The sequence below is a fragment of the Protopterus annectens genome, chromosome 9.part0, assembly GCF_019279795.1.
Source record: "Protopterus annectens isolate FY-2018-M chromosome 9.part0, PAN1.0, whole genome shotgun sequence".
Classification (NCBI taxonomy): Eukaryota; Metazoa; Chordata; order Ceratodontiformes; family Protopteridae; genus Protopterus; species Protopterus annectens.
The window spans coordinates 1,488,482,615-1,488,488,614 of record NC_056743.1 but is presented as its reverse complement, the minus strand read 5'-3'; the positions used below and the strand labels follow the sequence as shown (position 1 = coordinate 1,488,488,614).

At 40.0% G+C, this 6,000-nt stretch overlaps 1 protein-coding gene across 1 annotated transcript in view; it reads left to right on the top strand.

Moving 5' to 3' along the window:
• The first annotated feature begins 229 nt into the window (after positions 1 to 229).
• The window catches only part of FOXP2 (forkhead box P2), a 756,067-nt gene continuing 750,296 nt past the window's right edge, over positions 230 to 6,000 (top strand). Inside the window, exon 1 of the mRNA XM_044084429.1 lies at positions 230 to 552. The gene's annotated coding sequence lies outside the window, so the exon portion shown is untranslated. The remainder of the gene's footprint in view (positions 553 to 6,000) is intronic.

Here is a 6,000-nt window from a genome sequence, read left to right as displayed (position 1 = left end):
TAACCTGCTTTGGATTGAGCATATTTCAGTTGTGTAGAATGTGTTTTATGTTTAGGCGGCATAATGCTTTGATATTGTTTCTTTTGCTGTTTTTGGTTTTTAGTTGAAGAGTATAGCCAGGTGGAGTTCGTTTTCTGTGTTTGAGGACATATGTATTGTGTTTAAGGACCAAATGTAATGTTTTAACTTTTTTTTTTTTTTCCTTTTGGTTTGCAGGCTTTCCATCCTGTCGATTCAACTAAGCTGACTGCTTAGTTACTCGTAGGGGGACCTTTTACTGGCACAGATTTCCGGATGTACCATCTTCATAGATGCTTGTTTTCTGTGCAGCAGGGACTTTTAGTTCCATTCATGGGAAATTTGCAGAGGCGGAAGTAGTATTATGTTTCCGGGTTGCTCCTCGTGGTTTGGTGAAGAGTGAAACAAGTCATGCTACTCAAAATAGAGGCCTAATACAGCCCTACATAAAGATAACTTGCAAAAGCAACAGAAGAGGACCACGGCTGGTTGCAAGCTATGCAGCCGACAGCTAGATTTCTGTAAGCCATTCCGGTAAGTGCAATTATCGAACTGTGGCGGGAATTTTTTTGAAAATGGCCAGGAAAGTGTTTTTAGCTTCTTTGTGGTTAGCGACTGAATATTTAACACCATCTAGGTGGAAAATTAGTGAGTTTGGATATTTCATTTGAAACTTTATCTTCCTTTCAATTAGAAACTTGCAGTAGGGGGAAATAAGTTGTCTAGCTTGTCTAATTTCCAGGGGAAGATCTTGGACTATTGATATTAGATTATTCTTCCATGTAGTGGACCCACCATTTCTTTTAGCAGTTAGTAAGATTGTGTTGACATCTTGGAAATTTAGAAGTTTGACATATACTGGTCTTGGTTTGTCTGACATCTGGGATTCTCTCAGAGGTCTGTGTGCTCTTTCTATTACAATTTGTTGAGCTTTTCCTGGTTCTTTGAGCAAAGTAGAAAATATTTGGCTAATAGAAGGGATCACATCATTATGGGATATAGATTCCGGGATGCCTCTGATGATAATATTATTTCTTCTGGATCTTGCTTCTAAATCTGTGATTTTTGTTTGGATATTTTGAATGTCTACTTCATGTGAGTCAGTTTTTTTGGTTATTAACGCTATTTTTTCCTCATTCTCAGTGATGTTGGCTTCTGATTTATCCATTCTTTCTATTATTTGCTTGAAGGTATCCCCAAATGTTTGCAGTTGCATGGATAACTCTTTTATTGCATCTTGAATGGGAAGTAAGGCTGTTTTGATGCCATCTAGGTTTGCAGGTTGATCTGATTTGACTCTGTTTCCAGCTTTAGAAGTATCTTATTGTTTTATTATTTTTTTGTCTTTTGGAGTTTCTGTCTTTCTCAGGAGATAATAAGTCTGAAAGTTTAGTTTTTGATGTTGTAGTGTCCATATTTCTGTCATCTTTTGACATCTTGTGCTGCTGAAATATCCCAGTTTATGTGTGTAGATCAGAATGGAAGGATTCACAAGCACATGGCTTTTGTTGTTTCAGTTAATCTGTTTCAGTCTTATTAGTTTAGCTGTTAGGTCAGGTTTTCTTTCTTGCTGGTTTTGTTTTAAATGTTGATTGGAGTTACAGATTCCATGTATTATGTTGAAATAATTCCTGGTTTGTCTTCTGTGTTAGTTTTATTCCAGAAAGGTAGAGGAGCTAAGGATCAGCAGTGCTTACAGAACAGCGGCCATCTTTGACTCCTTGTTTGATTTTTTAATGCCACTGTTTCCATAGTGCATAGCTTAGCACAAACGGGGGGAGGGGGGTGTGGGCGGAGAATCACAATAAATTTCATGTTTGGCTTTGTTTAGCTCATTAGTGTGACACTTAGTGCACAAAAATGGATTAGTGGTGACACAGGAAGCAGAAACAACACCTGCAGACAGGGAGTAGATATTCTAAATGTCAAAAAGGATACATTGATGCAGCTTTTGCTTTCCATCACGCAACACTGTTAAGTGACATTGTGCATCGGTTAGCAAGGTTCTCTAACACCTGGAGACATTGAACATCTACGGGGAGGACACAGTCAACAGTTTTGAAAATGGATGCATTCTATCAATTCTGTTGGTCATCACGCAAACTTGCTAAGCTGCATTGTGCAGCAGTTAATATGCAGATGTTAAGAATGAATAAGGAATAATACAACTGTTATTTAACTATTCCTGTGGCAACAGGTGTAAGTGTAGGGGGTCCCTATTCCATTGTCTAAACTATAAAACTTCGAACACTACAAGATCGAACTTGTATGTTCGAAGTTTTATCATTTCAAACAACAACCAAAAAAAATAAAAACAACAAACAGAAAGTAACTGTTGTAAGAAGGGGGGCAAGTGCCTCTGCACCCCCCCACACCCCCCGCTCTTTAAATATACCAACTCTGAGATCGCACTACAGTGTGGTAAATGGAAATCTTTCCTTTCTGCATTGCATTTTGTCTTTTCTTTTCTTTCTTTTTCTTTTTTTTTTTTTGTTAATCAAAGTTCTGAAACTTTGAACATAAGGTTTCGACCTTATGGTGTTCGGAGTTTCAGAACTTCGATAATGTAGTAGGAACCCATGTAGGGCTCTGATACAGATGGTCTTGAGTTCTAATATAGGAAGTGCAACATATTTTTATTGTTGTGACAGCTCATTTTATAGTAACAAATGGGAAAAAAATATTCAAATGCTATTTCAATATTCCTGCAGCAACAGGTGTAAGTGTAGGTCTGCCATGTATATGATACTGGGTTCTAATACAGGAAATTCCAGACATTTTTACTGTTGTTCCATTTCAGATTGTACTAAATATCACATAATTTATACCTTATTATAAATAGTGGAGCTGATATGAAGTATATGTATGAGGGATAAGAAACCATTACTGTGTTTTGAAGGTTCAGATGTATGACTGAGTGTATACTGTCTACTATATTTCTCTAAGTATAAGTCTGCTATCTGGATTTGGATGGCCTTTGCACGTAAATAAAACACATACACAAATTAATGTATATACAAGGATCTTGTCTGGTCATAAACATACATGGTTAACACCTTAATCTGTCATCTGTATTTATAAATGATTCCTGACTATGTCTGAGAAGCATTTCTTCTGTGGCAAAGATGGAAAATCACCGTTATGGAAAAAAATGTTTTTTCCCTTATGAATAGGTTTGAATACCACACTGTAAAAATCAATTTTAGCAGTGTATAAAGCCAAACAGGCATGTGTCATGTCATGAAATGTATGCCCTATGTGATGCCCGTGCACTGACTCAGCAATCAAGGAGACTCAAGCCTCATCACTAACACCAGTGAGGGGTGTCCATATAGGGAAAGGATAATAAATACACACACAGTAATGTACAATTTCCCTTAAGAGCACACAGAGATCACAGTCAGACTGGGGCTGGTTTCTCCATTTCTTTCCAGGTCCCCAATAAGACTCCCCACTGGCACAGCTATAGGGTCCAGATCTCAGCCTAGTGGGCAAGCTAAAAGCTCCAGCACCCTCTCTGTCCAACAAGTGCTTTGTGTCCCTACAAAGTAGCTGACACACACACACACACACACACACACACACACACACACACACACACACACACACACACACACACACACACACTTTGAAATAAGAGTTTATACAACCACACATGCACTCCTGGGGATGGGTGGCCCAGGTTCTCCAGCTGTGCCCCTTTTACCCAGACTTGTTGTTTGTCTTTTCAGCTTTTCCCGGTTAGAGGTCGCCACAGTGGAACTCCGGTCTGCTAATGATTGGCAGTAGATTTTTTATGGTGCCAAGTTGCCAGCCCGATGCTCAACCTTCAGCGAAGGCACGCCCATTCACGCATGTCTTTCGGAGGCCACTCAACCATGGGGAGGACATGCAGACTCCACAGAGAAAGCACTCCAGCCATGAATCGAACAAGAGAACCTCTTGCTGTGAGGCAACAACGCTACCGCTGTACCAAACTATACTGTAGAAATCACTGCCACCAACCAGCTAATATTTATCAGTTACTCAAAGGCCCTTATGAAAAGGTGTCCAATTATACTGTGCAATATTATTATCCAAATGGTAAGTGCAACCATACAGTCAAGACTTATTTGGAGTGACATGGTACATATCACTATATACATGCAATGTACTCTTAGAGCTTAAATTATCTCTACACAAAACAGCCACAGTTGAAAAGTTTAAAAATATTTAATAATAAATAAAAAAAAAACATAAGACAATACTACTTACTACACATTGCTAGTCAAGAGTTCATAGATCACAGAGAAATACTTAACAATAATACAGTAGAAAACTTCTGACATCACAGAAAAACAAACTAGTCTAATCTTCCTATTTTCTAGCTATATCTAAGAGAAAACGCAGTTCTAAAATCCTACTTACATATAGACACAGGCAGAGTAATGAGTTGGATGTTCTCCAGACAAATGCTCTCATGATCTCATTCTTTCTGTCCTTAAATTGATAACACAGTACCACTGATTCATTTCAGATGACATCATTTCTTTTTGGTTCCCAGGCTAACAGACTCTCAGAGGTTAATAGCCCTTTTGATCATGCAGCTGGTCAGGAACCAGAGCAATAAAAGAAATTATATATGCAAATTCTAGCCATTAACTCTGGCCTCAAAACAATAAGCAGAATGCCTTTAGACATCTCAGCTCCGAGTTTTGACATCAAATAATTGTCTTATCAGCTTTGTTACAGCAGATTGTACTGTTGTTACATTTTTGCAGTTCCACATTTAACACCATTTTTCCCATTTAAGATAACAAGCCTGTGGCTTATAATAATATTTACAAATGACAGAATTATCTACAAAATTCTACCCGGGTAGGCTGGCAGCCTTCACCTATCTTCACAGATCTCCCCCTTAGGGAACTCAAGCTAGTTTTTCAAGTGACCCTTGAGACACATTGCTTGAGAGGGTTAGGTCTATCTGAGAATACCTTACCCCATTCCCTGTCTTGACAGCCCATCTGCATTGGCATTGCTAATCCCATTGCGGTGCTGCACTAACATCATATGCTTGCAACCCTAAGCTCCATCTTAGCAACTTGCCATTTTGCTGGCTGGCAATGTGTAACCATGTTAGGGGGTTGTGATTTGTCCCTACAGTGAATTTTCTTCCATACAGATAAGGCTGAAGTTTCTGCAGTGCCCACACTATGGCTAGACATTCCTTTTCTACAGCTGCATAGCATTCCTCCCTGGGTTGGAGTCTACAACTGAGATAAACTACTAGGTGTCCTTCTCCCTCTGAAGAAATCTGGCTAAGTACAGCCCCCACCCCATGGTTTGAAGCATCCACCTGCACAACATATTCTTTGCTGTAATCTGGACTGGCTAACAAAGGGGGTCCTCCCAATGCTTCCTTAAGCTTCTGGAATGCCTGCTCACATGCTGGGGTCCATACTACCTTATCTGGCCTGTTCTTCCTTGCTTCCTTGTCAGGTCTGTAAGGGGAGCAGCTATGGCACTATAACTGGGGGTGAACTTTCTGTAGTACCCTGCTGTCCCTAAGAATGCCCTCACCTGTTTTTTGGTAACAGGTACAGGCCATGCCTGAATGGCTTCTACTTTGGCAGGTTCTGACCTGATCTTACCTCACTCCACTCTATGTTACAGGTAGCAGACTTGTGCCATACCCACCTGACATTTGCTGGGCTTAATGGTCAACCCTGCCCTCTGTAGTCTGCCCAGCACCTCCCTGACATGCTGAAGGTGCTCTTACCAGGAATGGTTGTAGATGGCAATAGCATCTAAGTAAGCAAGGGCAAATCCTCCTGCTCCTGCTAGGATATGATCTACCAGCCTCTGAAAAGTCACTGGGGCATTTTTTATCTCAAAGGGCATCTTTGTGAACTCATACAAGCATAAAGGAGTCACAAAGGCTGACTTCTCTTTAGCACTGGGAGTCAAGGGCACCTGCCAGTAACCCTTGGTAAGATAAATGAT